Raw genomic sequence first — 21,609 nt, 5'->3', positions numbered from 1 at the left:
CCCTCTCCTGGTTTTCAGGGTACCCTGGTGGGAACCTGCTTCAGACTGTAGCTTGAGGGTTCATGCTTCTCTGGAGACAGAGCTCCGCAGCTAGCGACTTGGCTGCCCGAGTGCCTGTGAAGAAGCAGGGGTCGCCAAAGCTCCTATATACTGGCGGTGGGCGGAAATCCCTCGCCACTAGCCCCAGGCATCCAATCACATTTGATCTACTAGTCTCTAAACCAGCTTCCGGATTATTGGGCTCCTCCTACCAGGAAGGGTGTAGCTACCGAGCAATTGGAATTCCTGGTTCCAATTGGCCCGGTTTCATTTTTATTTCACTATATATCTTCGTAATTTTTTTTGAGAACTTTATCCATTGCATTTTGATTCTAATCACCACCACCCCAATTCCATCGGGAACCACTGCCTTACATATCCATAGCTCTTTGTTTCCTCATTTTATTTTAAACCCATGAAGTCCAATTTCTGCAGCCCATATACTCTTGCGTGTGTGGCTGTCTCCTGAAGTTATAATTATAGTTTGAGTGGGTGGGGGTATTTTCATGTTTCCTCCCCTCTCCCCCCTTCCTTCCCTTTTCTCTCTCCCTCTTCCTTCTTTTCCCCTTCCCTCTCATCATCCACTCCCTGTATCTCTTCCATTACTGAGTCAATCTTAATAACGCCTGATTGAATTTATGAGTTCTTGCCTCAGCTTCCTGACTGCTGAGATAAGGGTGTTTTGTTGTTGTTGTTTTGTTTTGTTTTGGGGGGTTTTGTTTGTTTGGTTTTTTGGGGTTTTTTTGTTTTGTTTTGTTTTGTTTTGCTGTAAACAGCTGGTTTGAAATTCCAGGTTTTCACCTTAAAATCAGTCTCTTGCCCTAAGCAACCCCACAGCCTTGGTGTTTTTTGGTGGGGTTTTGTTTGGTTGGTTGGTTTGGTTTGGTTTACTTTTTCCAGGCCAGGTTTCTCTGTGTAGCCCCAACTGTCCTGGAACTCACTTTGCCTACCAGTCTGGGCTCAGATTTGTAGAGATACTCCTGCCTCTACCTCCCAAGTAATGGGATTAAATGTGTATGCCACCACCACGGGGTGTAACCACTATCATTTTGGGACCACACAGAAAGAAACCAAGGCTGGGAGACTTTACCCAATTTACTCAGAATCCCACAGCATCTCTGGCCTGGTAATCTGATCTACTTTTTGGGACTCTGCCACTCTAGGGTTACCAACCGCACTTACACAATTACCAAGTAATAAATGAGATGTAAAGTAGTATAAATATTCAAACTTTTGGTTTTCCCGAGGCAGCGTTTCTCCGTGTAGCCCTGGCTGTCCTGGAACTCACTGTAGACCAAATTCAGAGATTTGCCTGCTTCTGCCTCCCAAGTGCTGGGTGGGATTAAAGATATGTGCTACCACCTCCTGGCAATTTAAGTTATTCTTAAACTTTAAGACTTTGCCTCAAGTGAGAAATAGGTAAATTGCATTTTCATTCATTTCAAATTAACAAATCAGTTGGAACCTAACAGTGGCAGTTTACTCAGGAAACCCTTGAATTTGATCTCAAAATTCTGGCTGAATTTGTGCTTGTAAATGCTGCTGTGTGGATGTGGATTTCTGAAAGCAACCATTTTATTTAGCAGATAACAAGCTGTATACCATAGGTTAAACACACTCTGATGGTTAATGTAATCAAGTTGACAGGTTCTTTAACCCTAGGAAGCAAACCTCTGGTGCATTTGTGAGCTCTAAGATTAGGGATTCTCTCTTTAGGTTACCTAAAGTGGGAAACCCATTAAGAGCAACATCATTCCCTAGGCCCGGGATTTGGATGCCGTAAAATAGAGCTGAACACTGGCGCTCACCCAGCTCTCTCGGGATCAACCGCTTCAAATCCTTGGCTCTACTTTTCTCGCCCAGACAGACGACGCCCTGGGATTGTGAAATTTAGAAGAAATTTAGTTCATTGTGTGTTGACACAGGAGTAGGAGTGATGTGCCCAAGACAGTATCATGAGGGGGTGGGGGGACTTTGAGGTTTCAGAAGACTTGAGCACCGTTTCCAATTAGCTTTCTCCACTTCCTGCTTACAGTTTGAGATGTGAGCTCTGAGCCATTCCTGCCAGCATGCCTGGCTCTGCCATGACGGTCTGTAACATTCTAGACCCATGAGCCCAAACTAAGTGTCTTCTTTTCTAAGTTACCTTAGGCAGAGTGGGTTTTTTTATTATTGAAACTATAATATAACTGTATTATTTCCTGCTTTATTTTTTCCTCCCTCAAGTCCTCTCATATGTCATATGCCTCTCCTACTCTCTTCCAAATTCAGGCATCTTTTATCATTATTTTATGTTACATGCATATATGTATATACCGATATACTTCAAATGACAACCTGCCCGGTCTGTCTAATATTACTTGCATGTATGTTTTAGGACCACATGCTGGGTTCTCAGGTCAGAATGAGGCCTCCTGCAGGATATCAGTTGGTCTGGCCTGTTACTCCGCTCCAGGATTTGTCAGGTGTTTGTTGATCTTCCCTGTTCTTCCAGGATAAGATGAAACCTCAAAGTTGTTTTGATTTTCACACCCACCCATCTGTTTTTGTTGCCTTTTTTTTTTTTTTTTTTTTTTTAACTCTCTGTTCCAGTCCCAGACCTTTTTGAATGGGTTGTTTTGGTTCTGGAGGGGGAGGTGTTTGTTTTTGACTCTTTGTTTCTTGAGTCTTTTTTTTTTTTAAAAATATATTTTAGATAGTAATCCTGTGTCAGATGTAGGGCTGGCAAAGATTCCCTCCTCCTATTTTGTAGCCTATGTCTTTACCTGGTCAATTGTTTCTTTCATTGTGCCAAAGAATTTCAGTTTTATAAAGCCCCTCTTGTCTTAATTCCTGGGGAAATCGTGTCCTGTTCAGAAAGGCCTTTCCTATCCCTCCATCAGGTAGGGCACTGCCTATGTTTTCTTCTAGCCGCTCCAGGTTTCCGGTTCCCACATTTAAGTCCATTGGAGTTGGTTTTTCTGCAAAGTGATAGATTCAGATCTGAAGCCCGATTAATAAAAACTCAGAGACAGATATTGGGTTTCAACCTGAAGACCAGAAAAGCAAAGCAGCCAGCCACTGGCTCTTACCACGACCTCAGTCTGAAAATAGTCATCCTGCCTCTAGGAAACCTCACAAGGAGACTGAGCACTTTCTCCTCCCATCTCGTTCTGGGACTCCAGGGCGTGCACCATTACAGCCTGGTGTGGCTACTGGGATTAAAGGTGTATGACGTTGTAGCTACTGGGATATTAAGGGTGTGTGTTTGTGTTATAGCTGCCTGGTCTGTAACACTGGCCAGTGTGACTACTTTATTTTTTTTTTTTTTGATCTTCAGGCAAGCTTTGTCTATTAAAATGTAAATGAGAAGCCACTACCGGATCCAGTTGCTTTCTTCTGCGTGTGGACATCCCGCTTTCCTAGCACCATTTGTTGAAGGTGCTTTCTTTTTGCCAGCTTCAGTTTTTGGCATCTTCATCAAACAGTAAATGACTGAAGCCCCTCCTGTTTCAGGTCTTCAGTGTGGTTCCGTCGGTCTACACGTCTGTTTTTGTGCCAGTACCATATTGTTTTTTACTACGAAGGCTCTGAAATAGAGCTTAAGATCCGGAATCGTTATCCCTTGCGTGCTGTTTTTTGTGTTTTTTTTTTTTTGTTGTTGTTGTTGTTCAAGGCTGTTTGGGTTATCTGGGGACTTTTGTGGTTCCCGTATGCATTTTAAGATAGTTTTTTTCCTCTTTCTTTGAAGAATGATGCTGAGAGCTGAATAACCCAAGGCCTTCTCGGAGGGCCTGATGACAGGACAAAGGGAGCCTGCTTCTGTGTCCTTGCTCAGGAGCAGACTTGGAAATAACAGACGGGACTGAGTCCAGGGCTTTGAAGGAGCTAAGGTTTCAGTTCCTAGGAACATGGATTTTCTTTTCCCCTAGAGAGACTGGATTATCAGTCCCAAGGCTTCCATGTGCTCAGACCATAATGTTCTTGAGATATCCTGTGTTCCCGGTTGTGCAACATTGCTTAATTAGCCTCCGGCTGACTCTGTCTCATTGTAGGGTAGCTTCTGCTGACTTCGTCCCATTTCCCTCCGGAAATAGTGCATACAATTCTGTACTTCATGAACATGCTTGGTATAAGACAGTTTGCGCAAGGCCTCCTGATCCCAATTTTTTTCTATCTCCTTACCTTCTTACCTGGTCCTCTCTCTCAGGATCTGTCACTGAAGGATGCTGGGTCAGGTCAAACAAGATGGGAATTTTGGTTGAGACTGCTCTGAATCAATACTTTTGTCAGAATGGTATTTTCACAGTGTTAATTCCACCAAAACACGAGTAGGGGATGTCTTTCATTTTCCTGGTGTCTTTCTCTATCACTATATTCAGAGGTTTGAAGTTATCAATTGTAGATAATATTAAACTTATTATCCTTTACTTCCTTGGTTAGGTTTATTCGTAGGTATTTTATTTTCTTTAAGGCTGCTATGATTGGGAGTGTATCCATGATATTTTCCTCTGTACATTGGTTGTTGGCGTATAGAACAGCTATTGATTTGTGCGAGATGATTCTGTCACCTTGCAGAATTTGTTTATTTCTTGAAGTTTTCTGATAGGATTTGGGGGATTTCTAATGTAGAGTATTATGTCATCTGCAAATAGGGATAGTTTGGCTTCTTTCCTTGATTGTATCTTTTTAATTTTCTTGTCTTATTGATTTGGCAGCACTTTAAGCATAATATTGAAAAGGAGTGCGGATGGTGGCCATCCCTGTCTCATTCCTAATTTCAGTTGGATTGCTTCAGTCTTTTCTTCATTTAGGAGGATGGTGACTGTGGGTTTCCTATACGTAGCTTTTATTGTGTGGAGGCATGTTCCCTCTAGGCCTACGTTCTCTAGGATTTTTCTCATGACTGTATGTCAGGTTTTGTCAAAGGCTTTTTCTGCACCTATTGAAATGATCGTGTGATTTTGGTCTTGAAGTCTATTTATGTGGTTTACGTTTGTTGATTTGTGCATGTTAAACCATTCCTGCATTTCAGAGATAAAGCTAACTTGCCGCATGGTGGGTAATCCTTTTGGTGTATATCTGTATTTTGTTTGCCAGCATTTTATTGTGCACTTTGAGCTCATGTCCCTGTGCACTTTGAGCTCATGTCCCTGTGCACTTTGAGCTCATGTCCCTGTGCACTTTGAGCTCATGTCCCTGTGCACTTTGAGCTCATGTCCCTCAGAGCTGTTGTCCTGCCGTTTTCTTTTTGTCGTTGTTCTTGTGGCTTTACCTGGGTTTGATGTTAGAGCAGTATTGGCTTCATAGAAGTTTGGGAGTACTCCTTCTATTTCTATTTTTTTTTTTTTGAATAGTTTAGGAAGGACTGGCCGTAGATCTTCTTTGAATGTCTGGCAGGATTCTTCTCTGAAGCCACCTGATGCTGGATATTTTTTTTTTTAAGCTGGAAGACTTTTTGTTCTTATTTCAGTCTCCTCGTTTGTTACAGGTGTCTTGATGTTGGTGTCTTCCTCTTGGTTTAATTTTAGTGGTTTTGGCTGAATCTAGAAATCCATCCATCTCTTTGAGGTTTTCCAGATTAGTGGAGTACAGGATTTTAAAATATTCCCATATAATAATCTGAATTTCTTTGGTGTATATCATAATATTTCCTGTTTACTTCCGATTCGGTTCATTTAGATGCTCTTTCTTCCTCTCATTTGGTTAGATAGGCCAAGTGTCTGTCAGTCTTGTGTGTCTCTTCAAAGAATCAACAATTAGATTGGTCGATTCTTTGTATTGTTTTCTTTGTTTTTATTTTGCTGAAATCTTTTCTGATTTTTAGTACTTCTTGCAATTGACTGATTTTTTCCAAATTTTGAAAAGTTGCATCATTAAGTCATTAGTATTTGCTCTTTCTGACTTTTTTATGTACACACTAGAGCTATAAATTTTCTTTGTAGGGCTTTACAGTGTGTCCCAGAGGGTTTTTGTGCTGTTTTTTTTTTTTTTTTTTTTTTCATTTTCATTTGGTTCCAGGAATTTAGAGACAGGATTTCTCTTTGTAACAGCTCTGGCTGCCTCTGCTTTCTGAGTGCTAGAATTAAACGTGTGTACCAGCATAGCCTAGTTTGGTTCCAGGATATTTTTAATTTCTTTTTTGACTCATTAATCATTTAGTGATATTTTAATATCCATGAGGGTTTTGTTAATATCCATGAGGGTTTTGTTGTTGTTGTTGTTATTGTTGTTGTTGTTGTTTTGTTCATTTGTTTGTTTTTTAAACTAGAGATTTGTTTGCTGTCAGTTATAAGTATTATTGCATTGTGAACATATAAAATACACAGGATCATTTCAATTCAATCTTTTTCAATTTATAAAGATTTGTTTTGTGTCCCAGGATGTGGGGGAGTGCTTGCCTAGTGTGCAAAAACTTGATCTAATCCTCAGCACCACACAAAACCAAGTTCAATGTCATCCTGGGCTACACGCGGAGCTTGAGGCCAGCTTGGACTATCTTCAGTGAAGAGACAAAGGAAGACTGCACACATGCTGGGATGCAGCGTGCTTTTCCCACTCTTCTGCAGCTCATCCCGGAGGCACTTCATAGAAAACGATGCCACCCACAATGGGCAGATCTTCCCACCACAGTAATGTAATCAAGCTACCCCCGCCCTGCCATACACACACAGACATGCTCTGAAACCCTTTCACCAGGTGATCTAATCAGAATGTTTTATCCCAGCAATAGATAAAGTAACTAATACAGATACACTGAACATAGAAAATTAATCATTTATCCCTTTTATTGATGAATCCAATCTTATAACACAAATAGTGACCTGAAAAGAAAGAATTTTTTGATGTTTTTTTTTTTCTATACTAAGAATTGAACATAAGACATTTACCATGGTAGGCAACTGCTCTACCACTAAACGATAACCCCAGTCCTTATTTTACTATTCAAGACAACATCTAAATAAGTTGCCCAGGCTTGCCTTGAATTTTTTTTTTTCTTGCAGTGGTCTCATAGAGTCCGAGTTGGCCTCAAACTCACCATACAACCAAGGATGGCCTTGAACTCACCCTCCTGCTCCTACCTCCCAACTGCTGGTATTACAAGCATATACTACCAATTCTATCTCTATAAAGTTAATTTCTGAAAATAGTTTAAGGTTTTTAAATCATATATCAAAACTTGAAAACATTGGTTCTCAGGGGCAACATGCTTTTAAGAAATTGAGTTTTTTGTTCCATTTTTTTTTTCTTTTTGGTTTTTTGAGACAGGGTTTCTCTGTAGCTTTGTAGCTTGTCCTGGAACTAGCTCTTGTACACCAGGCTGGCCTCAAACTCACAGAGATCTGCCTGCCTCTGCCTCTCAAGTGCTAGCATTAAAGGTATTGCCACCACTGCCCAATTTGCTCCTATTCTCATTTAGTGTGTGTGTAGATTTTTAATTTTCCCAGCATCAGTGGTCAAAGAGACCACTCTGGTGACTGTCAACTGAAATCAGAATCACTGAGCCACATCCGTTTCCCATTTTTAATCGTTGTGTTATCAGCCTATATAGTTGGAAGAGAGAACCAGTAGACAGACATAGGGCATCTTGTATAAAACTTTGGTGATCTCCAATCGCAATGGTAATAAATCTGTGATCCTGTCTATGAGGAATTACACGGACTAGGAACTTGAGGTGGGTAATCCCATTGGCGAGGGGCCCAGATTCAATGCCATGGAGAATGTGAACTAAGGGACACCACTCCTCTCTCTGCTTTGTGGATAAAATGTGACCAGTGCCTTAGGCTCTTGTGTCCTGACTCTCCTGCCATGCAGGTCTGTACTTTCAAATCCTGGCCCCCAAACAAACCCTTCCTTCCTTAAGCTGCTATTCTCACAGCAACAAGATGAAGGGGAAGCCTAGCCAAAAACCTTGTTTTGTAAGGCGTGTCCACCTTTGGCTAAAGGCGTGCCCCCCTTAGGCTAATATTGACTTATAAAATCTTGCGGGCCTGTGGCCCGCCTGCTCCTCGCTGGAACCTTGGATTTGTAAGTTCCCTTTTCTTTCCTTTATTAAAACTGAATTATATATATTAAAGCTAGTCTGGTGAATCATAACTGCCGATCAACCACGCACCTTCATTTGGTGCCCAACGTGGATACCTGAATCCACAGAAAAGCTTGAGAAAGCTTGGGAAAGAATAGAGTAAAGCATGTTTTCTTGGTAACAGCAATTTCTCGGGTCTGCTCTGCTTGCTAGAGTCTAGCAAGTGCTCTCAACTAAGAGAGGTTTCCTGACTCAGCTTTAGCTGCAAAACCATGCAGCTCTTTTAAGAGGTCGTGCCACGAAACACTTAAACGGTGTTGATGAAAAGCTGAAAGTATGCTTTTTGGTTTTCAACCGTAGCAAAAAAAAATGCGCTGTTTTAAAATGTCGGCTTTCTGGGTCATCCTGCCAGGGCAAACTCTGACTCAGGCAGGCAGTCCAACAGAGTGTGGTCTGTGAGCAGAATTCTGCGGCTTGCTTGCCGGCAAGTACCTTGAAACACCATAGAGTCGTGGCAATAAAAATGGCTACAGCCAGTACCTCTGCCAGAGGCTGGAAAGCTAAGGAATGGGCTGGATCCAGCCGCCAAAGTCACGGATTTAGTCCTACCGATATTGTTTGGTAAATTAAAGACTCATGTGGTCAGAAAAAGAGAGATATACAGTAAAGAGAGATTCAAAAACAAAGAAAACCTTTAAATGATTTACACTGTGTTAAAAATATATGCATGCTAAAGGTTAAAGTTCTAAGGGTAAAAAAGGAAGAAAGAGAGTAGTTGGGTGTGGTAGTACACACCTTTAATCCCAACAGTTGGGAGGCAGAGGTAGATTGACCTCTGTGACTTCAAGGTGTGTCAGGACACACCTTTAATACCTATGCCTGAGAGGCAGAGACAGACAGATCTCTGTGAGTTCAAGGACAGCCTGGTCTACAGAGTTATCCCAGGACAAAGATATACAGAGAACCTGTCTCAAAAAGTAAAAGTAAAAATAAAAGAAATAGAGGTTGAAGTAAAGCCACATAAAGATGGAAAATGCACAGAGAATCTTGATACTGTATGCTATGCTCTCTTTGAATTGTTTGAATGCTGGGGAAGAAGCAACAGCTGCTAAAAGATATTTGTTTATAAATGCTGCTGAACTAATTCAACATAGATATTTTGAAAATACCTTGACTTCAGAATTTGGATCTAAGGACATGATGCTTTGGAAAGGAGTTTCTTTTGTTTTTACAGAAAATGAGACCCTATGGATTGCTTCTATCCCAATATGGTATGATAGACCACGCCCTCCTGAAAGGTTGCTGTGAACACCCTCAAAAAATTACTTGGCTCAACTGCCGACTGAGATGAACCTAGCACACAGGTTACACCATGAAAGATCTGATTAACAGCGCCCCCATTCAGCAGGAAGCAGTTTGGAGAGAAATAACTGCGCCCATATTCCCAAATATTGTTTATAAATGTTCTTGTACATTTAAAGGGGGATATGATATAGATATGAATAATTTGCATTGATATGGATTTTGCTTTAGTGATTTAAATTTAAGGTCAATTTTGTTATATGTATATGTATTTTTGATACTGATTAAGGTATTGTGATTGTGTAGTTCATTTTAAAAATGTAATGTATAATTAAGAAATATAGGTTGTTAATGGATAATCATTGATAATAGTAAAGCTTATAGTCATGTTAGTTAGATTTTCTAGATATATAGAGATATATTTCAGTTAGATAGGCATTCCTAATATCTTTCAAAGACTACAGAAAATTCCACTTAAATGTTTTAATAACTTAAGGCTTTTCATGACAATGAGACACGTCAGCTCCTGGCAGTACTAATCTACTTCAAGAGGAAGATGGGCATCGAAAAGGATCCTTATGGAGTTTGATAGCCACTTGGGCAAGAAACTGCTCTTGCCTGGACTGTTGGCATAAACTGGACACAAAGAACCCACAGAAAGAGGACTGCTGAACTTGCCTAAAGGTGAGATGATCTTTCAGGATTCCTCATACATGAAAGAGTCTGTGAGACATTGTGCAGGACACAGCAGATACTGACTGAACTACCTTTGGAATTTCCTGCATCATGGAAATGTCTGCTGGAAACTATGGCCTGAAGGCCGAAGATGGATGCCCCAACAGTACAGAGGAACTTTAGGTGACTGTCCTCAGGGGTGGCCTGGCCACTAGAAAACCCTGAGAGACATATATACCATGCACTTCTCAGATGCAGTCTTTGTCTTTACTGTTAGCTCTAGTGAGCATTCTCCTCAGGTATTGTAGGAACCAGCTCTCTTATTTCTGGTGCCTGGGAAATATATTTAAAGAGGGTATGTGGTTCAATCTTTAAGAATAGAAGACTTTATTAATAAACTGTATTAAACTATTTTCAAAAAGCTGATTAAAATTTCAAAAGTCTGATTAAAATTTACATGTAACATTTATTTTGCATCTTTAGTAGACAACACAGATCTTAATTGGGAATGAGTAGAAACATGAACTTGAACAAGCCATCATATATCAAAACAGCATGTTCATTATGGATTGTTTTACAGAAGCATATTTGCCTCGAATATTATGTAATATCCATTACCACCACAAGGTAGCTTATCGGAAAGGCAGCTAGGGAAGGCAGTGTTCTAGACAGCACCATATCCTGGGTCTCTCTTCGGAGCATTGCTCTCTTGTTGCTTTTTTGTTTTCTCTTATTTCTTTTGTTGTGCACTATACAGTCTACCTTCTTTAGGCTCCACACTCATGTGCATGCACCTCCCCACCCCCAGGCAACACACAGAATAAAAATTTTAAAATTTATCTTTTTAAAAAAAATTACGATGAGGAAACAGAGTTGGTAAAGGTGCCACGTCATGGTTGATGTTGATTGGAAATGGCAGAAAACTCAGTGAAGACCAATCATTCCAATTCCCAGATCTTGGAATTCTGACTTCAAGAATTATGAGGAAATAAATTAGCACCATCCAAGTTACTTGGTCTGTGGCAAGCTAATGTAACTAGGAAGACCAGTGTCCCTGAGACACTACTCTCGCTGGAGCAGGACCATGGAAAGCCCTGATCAGTCCCACTCTATCATTGTCTAATCAGTCCTCCTTACAGAACCTGTCCCTGGGTTCTGGGTACGGCCAGAACTCAGGATGAACAGCATTCGGTGTATCACACTGTGCTTTGTACTGTGTCTTCTTGGAATATCATGAAGGCTGCCCTTCAGAAATGGAATCCATGAAAAAAGAATATAATAATTGGTAATTCCCCACAGAACTAGACACAGTTGAGCCAGGCTCTGGTCCTCTCAGATGCTGTAGAAGATTCCCAGGTCAATTTACTAAGAAAAGAACATCCTGTCCCTTTATCATTAAGGCTTAGATAGTATTTACTTGATATTTTTCTTGCTAGTTAATCATTCTTTCTTATTGATCCAGAAATACATCTTTTAGTTTCAATACTATAATCAAGCAATTATGGAACTGAACAGAAGCTTGATAGAATTAAAAACTCTCAAATTCTTTTTTTAAATATTTATTTATTATGTATACAATATTCTGTCTATGTGTATGTCTACAGGCCAGAAGAGGGCACCAGACCTCATTACAGATGGTTGTGAGCCACCATGTGGTTGCCGGGAATTGAACTCAGGACCTTTGGAAGAGCAGGCAATGCTCTTAACCACTGAGCCATTTCTCCAGCTCAAAACTCTCAAATTCTTTTATTTTATTTATAAGTTTTATTTTATTTATAAGTTTTATTTATAAGTTTATAAGTTTTATTTTAAACAATAACCAGGTTTGGTTATTGTTTAACCAATACTCATCCATACTTATTGCCATTCTACTTATAATAGCTGGAAAATGAAATTGGCCTGGATGCCCGTCAAGTGGTTAATGAAATATAATGAAAATGTGGCACATTCACACTGTGAAGCTTTATCCAGCTGCAAAATAATAAAATAGAATAAAATCAAGCCAAAAGTTAAATGGATGAAACAAAAAAGTTATACTGAGGGAGATCAGGCACAGAGAAGCACGTGTCAGTGTTCTCCTCATACATGAACCCTGGCTTTGGGTCTCTTAATTTTGTGTATTCAACTTACGAGTTTCTCTAGGTATCAGAGAAGAGGCCATGGGCAGCAGAAGACCTCATGGGATGGAGACATTAGTAGATCTTAGGTGATCAGAAAGTAGAGGGGGAGGGTAATGGGGATTGAAATGTTCAAGAAGGAGGGGGAGGGGATGGGGAGAAATGAGGGCAGGAGGGTAACCTGAATGAAGGGGTTATGAAAAGACACATGGAAACCTACAGCCTGGTCATCAAACTGAGAAAACAATGAAAAGGAGGAACACTGCAGGGTTGGCAAAGGCTCCTCCTTCACAGAGGGTGGAGAGGGGATGTTTTTTAAATAAATGTATTTATTTTACATCCCCTTCTCCCAGTCCCAAACCCTGTTCTGTTCCCACCTCTCAGTCCACCCTTCTCCTTTTCTGTTTAGGAAAGGGCAGGCCTCCCATGAGTATCAACAAAACATGTCCTGTCAAGTTGCAGTAAGATTAAGCACCTCCCCATTTATTGAGGCTGAGCAAGGCAACCCAATATGAGGATTAGAGTCCCAAAAGTTAGCAAAAGAGTCGGAGACAGCCCCTGTGTCCAGTATTAGGAGTTGGACAAGAGAACTGTAATATATATGCAAAGTGTTTAGGTCAGTCCCATCCCGGCTCCTTGGTTGTCAGTTCAGTCTCTGTGAGCCCCTATGAGCCAAGGGTTAGTTAATTCTGTCAGTTTTCTTGTGATGTCCTTGATCCCTCTGACTCCTACAATCTTTTCTTCCCCTCTTCTGCAGGATTCCCCAAACTTCACGTAATGTTTGTCTGTTGGTCTGCATCTGCTTTCATCAGTTGCTGGATGAAGCCTCTCCGATGACCAATATGGTCACAGAAGATGCCCAGTTCAGGCTATGGTATCTGCTATTGTTCAGGGTCTTAGCTGGGACCATCCCTGTGGTTTCCTGGGAGACTCCTTGAGCCCGGTTCTTACCTGACTCTGAAATGCCCTCCCTTTCCGGCTAGCACTGCCCCCAGCAATGGAGGAGTGGTTCCAACAAGGATGGTTTCTAAATGACGAAGAAGGACAGAAAGTTAGGGAGATGGTTCAGAAACTACTCTTCTGCTCCAAACTCAGATGCCTTCTGGGAGACCAACATGCTGTCTCCAGCCAGAGGTGGGATTTCTTTTTTTTTTTTTTTTTTTTTTTTTTTCGAGACAGGGTTCCCTGTAGTTTCTAGAGCCTGTCCTGGAACTAGATCTTGTAGACCAGGCTGGCCTTGAACTCAGAGATCCACCTGCCTCTGCCTCCCGAATGCTGGGATTAAAGGCGTGTGCCACCACCGCCCTGCCAGAGGCGGGATTTCAAAGGAGTGAAATAGCTGACAGCAGTGTTGGGTGGGGACACAGGTCCTTGAAGAGGGACATCATCTACTTGTCATCTCTCCCCAGGCTGGGCATCAACTAGGACCCAGTTCGTTAACTCACCATCCCAGGCTTTGAACACAGACATTGGAAATGGAACTGCAAAAGTTTGCTCATAGCCCTGAGCCCACCCCCATGCCCCAACACAACGGCACACAGACATAGACACACACAGACACTGCATACACACACAACACACACCATACACACACACACATACACCACACACACACCACACACCATACACACATAACATACACTATACGTACAAACACACACATACACACACACCACAGAACACTGATAGGAATGAGGCCAAGAACTCTTACATCAACATATGTGCAGACAACAGTCTTAGGAAAACAACATTCTGGCCAAAACTATGAGTTATGATTACTTGGGATTGGGAAACAGAGCAAGGCCCCAGTCCCCTTTTTCCACAGCATTTCTCTGTGCTTTCAGAAATGTTTTAAGTGTTATCTCAGGACTAATATGAAACTATGTCATGGGGAAAACACTTGGTGACTACTAAGGCTGACTTCTGGAGCACAGATTAAATTTCTTCTGCTGCATCCAGGTTAAAAAAAATCGACAATTTTTTTTCCTTTTTCTTCGGGAAAATCCTCCAGCCCAGGTAGCTTTTCCCAACTTATACCCCGAGCAAACACGCCTGAGATTTTTATCCTTTCAATTAGTTTTCTGAAGAGAATTCACTGAAAACTTTTAGAGGGCAAAAGCCCATCCTGTGTCTTAAGTTTTATATCATACTCTTCTGAATGCAAACCATGAATTCTACCAACAGACAAACGACGTCATATTTCCTGGAAGAAAACTTGAAACTTTCTCTGTCTTATAGGGACCTCGGGGTCCCTGAGGTTCTTTTTCTCCTAATAAAGAATGTTTATCCCAGTTCTTTTTGTTGCCAGAATGTTTTGCAGCCAACCACTAAATCAGGAGCCAGGATATCTCCCTAGAGGTATGACCGCATTAAATACTCAGTATTGAATTCATTTTGTTCCAAAGTTTTCTAACGAACTCATAAGATAATCTCCAAATCTAAGAGATGTTAGTCATAGGGCCTAAAGGAATTCACCTTCACTGAACCAACTGTGGTGGTGGGAGGGGGGAATCCAGTAGCAGTAAATAGGCTGCAGACCTCTGAACAAGAAGACTTCCCAGGGTTTAAAATCAAGCAAGGATTTGTGCATGATACATTAAAAAGTTTTACTAACTGTTTCTAATGTATGCACAACATTTTAAGCTTAAGTAGTCTGATCTAAGCATTTTCCCTGGGGCAGTAAAGATTGCTTTACTTTGGTTCAGGGGGTACAATTCAAGGCCCTGTCTTTGCACATGCAGGCAAGGGCTCTACCACTAAGCTGCACCCCAGTGCTCACACCTCTGCATTTACTAGCAATGGAGCAATCCTTCACCTGAATCAGCGTTGGATACACCGCTGACAAGTCTCTGTGCTTTTGGGAATAGTGTCCCAGTCAAGTGATAGCTCCCCTCTCTCTAAGAACTTTCCTCCCATGACATTTTTTTTTTTTTTTTTTTTTTTTTTGGTTTTTTGAGACAGGGTTTCTCTGTAGCTTTGGAGCCTGTCCTGGAACTAGCTCTTGTAGACCAGGCTGGTCTCGAACTCACAGAGATCCGCCTGCCTCTGCCTCCCGAGTGCTGGGATTAAAGGTGTGCGCCACCATCGCCCGGCCTCCCATGACATTTTAGGGAAATAAAACACAATTAGAGACAGTGAGGCGATAATAGTCACTAAAAATTTGTATGTGTCCCCCCCCACCCCAACCACCCTGATAGCATACTATCTCCTAGCTTACTGGATCCAGAAAAAAAAAATTATATATATATATATATATATATATATATATATGTATATATGAAAATTCTTATGATGTTATACTCAGACATCAGATAAATATGTGTTCTGCCCCAAAGTCCTGAACCAAGAGGGAAAAATCCTTGTAGCTTTGCAAGAAGCACAACATTCCCAATTTGTAACAATGTTTTTCCACAAACATTTCTTTTTTTTTTGTTTTTTTTTTGTTTTGTTTTTGTTTTTGTTTTTTCCACAAACATTTCTAAAACTAAAAGGCAGCACTAATTAGGTTCTACATTCAGCCCAAGGGGCACTTAAATGTAATTAAATATAAAACTCGGCACCGGAAGTTTGTATCTTTGTTGCAAACAACTTCAAAAATAAGAGTCTGAGGCACTAAGGTGAGTAGAAGGACAGCCTGGGCCACACGGTGACAGAGGCCTTATCCAAAGAAAGGTTCTATGGGCACTAAAGCACTAAAAGCAAGTCAAGGCAGGCCTAACTTCCTTCTCATCACCAATCACTGCTCGCTTTACAGGTAGCAGAGAATGCTCGCAGAATTCAGAAGATCCGTGAATTCATGCGTTCTCTCGTTCGCCGGCGTAAACTGAAGCTGCAGGTGTAGATTCGTTTTCATTGAGGTCTGGCCCTCAGAACTTGTTCAATTTCCTTCCTGCAGTAATAATGAGAACCCCATCAATCCCTTCCTTTGAGGCCTGTGATTGCCTAGCTTCCCCTAGAACATAAAATCCTGCTAAATAAAATGTGCTGTGGTGGACTACAGCTGGCTTTAGTTGTGTTAAGAAATCATAGCAACTGTGTGAGCATCACTATAAACCTATAAACTGCTCCTCTTGAGAGAACAGGAGGTTACAGGTCACAGTAAGCGTGGAAGGAGGAGGAGCTTCTGTGGCAAGGGATACTGCTTCCTTTACACAGCACTGATGCTCGGTGTCCAGCTGCCCAAGAGCTGACCTGTGCCACCTGCTCCACCAATTCTTCACAAAGTTTTGCTGGTACAACCGCTCTTCACTCAGGACATTTTTTTTCTTGCTTTTAATTATATTTAAAAAGAGAATTTTAAAAGAGAATTTCATACCTAAGTACTGTATGTACATCATTTGCATCTGTTGTGTGACAGAACTTTTCCTGGGAAGACACAATACACAGGTCTACTCACCTCAGATAGGGAGCCCACCACAGACTAAAGTACAGACACCACCAAAGTCCACCTTGATGAACCAGTGAGTTTTATTGGGGTTATACAGGAATATGGGCCAGGGGTTACTTACAGGAGCAGAAATACTCAGAGACAGCTGCATCACCAAAGCCCACCCCGGCATAGGTGACAGCTCACAAACAGCTCACAAAAGCCGGGTACCTGGAGCTCACTGCACAGCCTGCGGGCAGCTCAACAGGTTGGACAGGCTCCTCAGCTGTCTAGACCTCTTCCTCTTCTTCTTCTAGGCAGCTGCTCTGGTCTCAGAGTCTTCTTTGCAGCTCGACTTCCTTCCATCTCTCAGCTTCTATTGCTTACTCTGGCAAGGAGTGGACCAGTGAGACTGGCTGGTTTCAGGGACCACCTGAAGCTAGTTTGAGTAGTTTACTTTCCTGCTTATGGAGCTTCCTGTAAGACAGAATGTTTAAAAAAAAAAAAAAAAAACTTACACAACAGCGCCCACCTTCTCAAGATTGTTTGTTTTGAAATTCAAGAGTTTGATGACTCAGGACAACACACCCTCCAAGAGCGAAGATTACCTCTTAGTTTTGCGAAGGAATAATAAATGTATCCATACCCTCTGGAATGAGCACAGTTCCAGGACACCCAAGGTTTTTCCACAGAAAAAAAAACAATGTCTGTTATCACAGACTAACCTTTGCCCTTTCTCACATCTCTGTAAGGGTTTTATGTCCAGTGAGTTCTTTCCCGAAGAATTACTTAACAAGGAAACGGAGTTCCATTTGTGAGGCCAAACCAAGAAAGGTTTGCTCTGAAGTCAGCCAGATGCTATGAAAGAAAGGATCCATCAATCACGGAAAACATCAAATATGCTGTGTAAGTTGGATACCAGAAGACAAATAAGAACGCTTTCCATGAAACATACATAGCTCAGCCCCTGCTTTCTTACATTTGAATATGTGCATGCATAAATATACATGCATATCATATGAGATAATATTTTCTCAAGATTACAGAAGATTTCATAAACAAATAATGCCTGGAAAATAATAAAAATTTCCATTTCTGCTGTTTGTAAATTTGTAAAGAAAATTTGGTTATCCCTAGGTGACTTTTCAACTTGTATCTGTCAGTCAGTCTGAACATTTGTTATTCAATTTTTGAGAGCTTTCTGTATAGGGGGTTTCTTACTCAGTGTTCTATTGTTGTGAAGAGACACCATGAGCATGGCAACTCTCATAAAGGAAAAACATTTTCCCGGGCTTACAGTTCAAAGGTATAGTCCATCACCATGGCAGGAAGCATGCCAGCATGCGGGCAGACGTGGTGCTGGAGAAGGAGCTGAGAGTGTTACACTGGATTAGCAGGAGAAGGAAGAGAGAATGTGCCACAGGGGCTTGACTTGAGTTTCTGTTTTGTTTTGTTTCATTTTGTTTTTCGAGACAGGGTTTCTCTGTAGGTTTGGAGCCTGTCCTGGAACTAGCTCTTGTAGTCCAGGCTGGCCTTGAACTCACGGAGATCTGCCTGCCTCTCCCTCTTGAGTGCTAGGTTTAAAGGCGTGCGCCACCACCGCCCAGCCATTTGAGTTTCTGAAACCAGTGACACACTTCCTCCAACAAGGTCACTCCTCCTGTAACAAGGCCCAAAACTGCCACTTCTTATGAGTCTATGGTGGCTCTGTCATTCACACCCACCACAGGTAAGAACTGAAGAGTCCAGGAATAAGAATACAGAAACGTAGGTTCCAGAAAGAAAGATGTAGAAATACAGGACTATAACGTTGTAAGCCTAGGAGAATGAGAACAGACTGTCAGCACCTTTCTCGGCAGTTTAGAGATTAGCTTTCAACAATGGATTCCTCTCAGCTCACCACCAAAGGTTAGTTTTTTAAATGGCTCTCTGCAGCTAAGGGTCAGTTTTCCAGATTACACACACACACACACACACACACACGCACACACACACACACACACACACACAACCGACAACTGTGCGTGGGCTAAGTTAACTTCATGACAGGGTTTTGTACATGACTTTTGGGTGTGCATTGTTCCATATTCTTCCCTGCTATGAGAACTGGCAGCGTCAGGGAAGCACAGAGTTTTGGTATACACCATCAACAATGTCAGGAGGAAACAGCGGGCTAAACACAAACACTAATTTAACCAAAAGCTTTGGTAATGGAAAATGGTCTTAAGAAAAACAATTTGTGTCAAAGTTTTACCTTGAGATTGTAAAAATTCCTTTGTCTATGCCTAATGCTTGCTATGACAAGGGGAGTTTGGGAGCCACCCAGTTTGCCACAGTTCTCAGAGGGCCGATCTCTGGCTGTGGGCACAGCTACAGCTGCTAAGCTTTGTGTGCCCCATGGTAATTTTTTTCTTTTTCTTTCTCTGGAAGAAATCTTGCTTCTGGTTTAACCGGCTCTTGGTGGTCCGTCCCCCGTCGTTCCGTGAACCCAAACCCAACAGAATAAGGAAGTGGAAGGAGCAGTGGTGCTTTTTCCAATCCGTTGATTTTCTCAGCTGCACGAAAGACTGACCTCTGAGCAGAAAGGTCATTCTGGTAGGTAGCAAATGGCTTTCTGGCTTGAACGGCAGCCTTCATTGTTCTGTGTCTAGGCCGAAAACACCCAGCGTGCAGACTTGCCTCTTGGCAGTTTCTCTGGGCACATGTTCCAGGTTCTTAAAGCAGACCCGCATGTGTGAGTAGAGATGGACGTAGGCTCATAATTGCATACATAATTACATACACAATTGCTTGGTGCTTTTTCTCTGAAGCTCTCTGGCTCAAAGCACATCCTCACCCTCAGAACAGCAATCTGCAACCTTGCAAACCTTGCCCTCCCAATAGCCAGATATGATTGTCCAGCCAGGTTAGGACCTAAGTTTTTGTTTGTTTGGTTGGTTGGTTTGGTTTGGTTTTTTGTTTTTATTAAGACAGAGTCTCCCTGTATATACCTGACTAACCTGGAGCTCACTGTGCAGACTAGCCTGGCCTCAAACTATGGGAAACTTCTTGCTTCCGCCTCCTGGATTCTGGGATTAAAGATGAACCACCATGTCTGGCTCGGGGTCACAGCCTGCGCTGAATTGTTCCTTTGTTACTGTGACCTTAACATCATCCTCTTCAGATGCCTGCTGGGCCTCACACAAGCCCCAGATCCGGAATTCATTTTCTTCTGAGTTCCCATTAGTCTGTCAGTGAAGAGCATCTCCATGAGAGCTACAAGGAAAATGAGAAGCTATTGCTTTCTGGAGACAGGAGCATGCATGCTACTGGATGCTGGCTGACAGGAGAATCAAAGTAACCTCTGCGTGGACCTCCGAAGACCAGGTCTAAAGCGCTGCCAGAGGGTGTAGCCCTTAGTGCTGCTCCCCAGACCTATGCAGCTGCCGTCCTAGCAGCCTTCCTGACCCGTATTGAAACCTTTGATACTGAGCGTGCAAAGTGGGTTGTGTCTTGGTTTCTTTCCTTGTTACTTTGATAAAATGCCCTAACAAAAGCGGTGCTCTCCAGGGAGAACGCATTTTGGTTAATTGTGCAAAGTGATCACTTGGATTGGAAGTTATTGCCTCAGAAACTCGTGGTATCTAATCAAATTGTAACCCCAGTCAGAAAGAGAGCAATAAAAGCTTGCTTCCGCTCACTTTCTCTTTGTTATATAGGCCAAGATCCAAACCCAGGTGATCCCTTTTAGGATGGGACTTCCCACCTCAATTACTGTAATCAACGCCACTTCTCCCAGCAAGCCCAAGGTCTAAATAACCCTGGCAGGCAGAGCTGGAGCCTTGTCAGGTTGAAGATAAATAGCATCACACACAGTCTTCCTGCTGGTCCAGCCCTGAGCGACTCTCTGGCTGCATCTCTGAAAAGGATGGAAAGGGGACCTTGATTCTTTCCCAGTTCCTGGCCTCAGTGGGGCTAACACACTCTTCAGACAGGGTCTATTAATTTTGAACTTCATGAATGAACAGACACTTCTTCCTGCCACTTGCTGTCTGCCATGACTCGGGCGGCTGTACAGCATCGTCCCATCTTAATGGACAGAAACAATGACAGCAGAAAATCTTCCCTCTTTTAAGTTGTTTCGTCAGATATTTTGTCACAGCCACTTGAAAAGTCTCTGATGCTGTGGATGAAGAACCTGAGTGTTGTGTTTGTGATGTGAGGGTATACACTGTGGACACAGAACCTGAGTGTTGTGTTTGTGATGTGCAGGTTTATGCTATAAACACAGAACCTGAGTGTTGTGTTTGTGATATGAGGGTATACACTGTGGACACAGAACCTGAGTGTTGTGTTTGTGGTGTGAGGGTATACACTGTGGACACAGAACCTGAGTGTTGTGTTTGTGGTGTGAGGGTATACGCTGTGGACACAGAACCTGAATGTTGTATTTGTGGTGTGCAGGTGTTTGCTGCAGACACAGAACCTGAGTGTTGTGTTTGTGGTGTGCAGGTGTACGCTGTGAACACAGAACCTGAGTGTTGTGTTTGTGGTGTGCAGGTGTACGCTGTGAACACAGAACCTGAGTGTTGTGTTTGTGGTGTACAGGTGTACGCTGTGGACACGGAGCCTGAGTGTTGTGTTTGTGATGTGCACTGTGGGTTCCCAAGATCCAACTGAGGTCCTTGGGCTTGGTGGCAGCTGTCTCTATTCAATGAACCATCTCGCTGTTCCTATTAGCCCCATTTTATACAGGAGAAAAACTGAGGCTCAGAACCTTTGTGCCGAGGCCTCCAGTGTCTGCATAAAGTTCCTTTAGCCCTTTGGGCTTCTTCTCATTTTTCCTTTACTGAGTTTCCTCTCACTGTATCAACCATGTAAAACCATTATGTGTTTCCATAATAATTTTGCATAACCAAAAATGACATTAAGGTTTGAGATTCGTCAGCTACGGCCAATATTTTAATATTTTTTAGAACAGTGAGGACGCAGCTGTATTTCTACTGGCCAGGTCTGAGGCAATGCACCCAAGAATTTTGATGAGACCTTTGAGACTTAGAGGATTCCTTTGTTATTTCATTTAATTCTACTTGAGGGGCTGCTTTTCTGCTCCTCTGTACAAAAAT

General features: G+C 42.1%; 1 long non-coding RNA gene across 1 annotated transcript in view; it reads right to left on the bottom strand.

The window, feature by feature from the left end:
• Window positions 1-16,721: 16,721 nt before the first annotated feature.
• Window positions 16,722-21,609, bottom strand: part of LOC119826605 — a 34,212-nt gene continuing 29,324 nt past the window's right edge. Inside the window, exon 3 of the long non-coding RNA XR_005287453.1 lies at window positions 16,722-16,981. This is a non-coding gene — a long non-coding RNA (uncharacterized LOC119826605). The remainder of the gene's footprint in view (window positions 16,982-21,609) is intronic.

Source organism: Arvicola amphibius, chromosome 11 (assembly GCF_903992535.2).
Source record: "Arvicola amphibius chromosome 11, mArvAmp1.2, whole genome shotgun sequence".
Classification (NCBI taxonomy): domain Eukaryota; kingdom Metazoa; phylum Chordata; class Mammalia; order Rodentia; family Cricetidae; genus Arvicola; species Arvicola amphibius.
The sequence above is the reverse complement of the archived record's forward strand: the minus strand, read 5'-3'. Positions and strand labels throughout refer to the sequence as shown.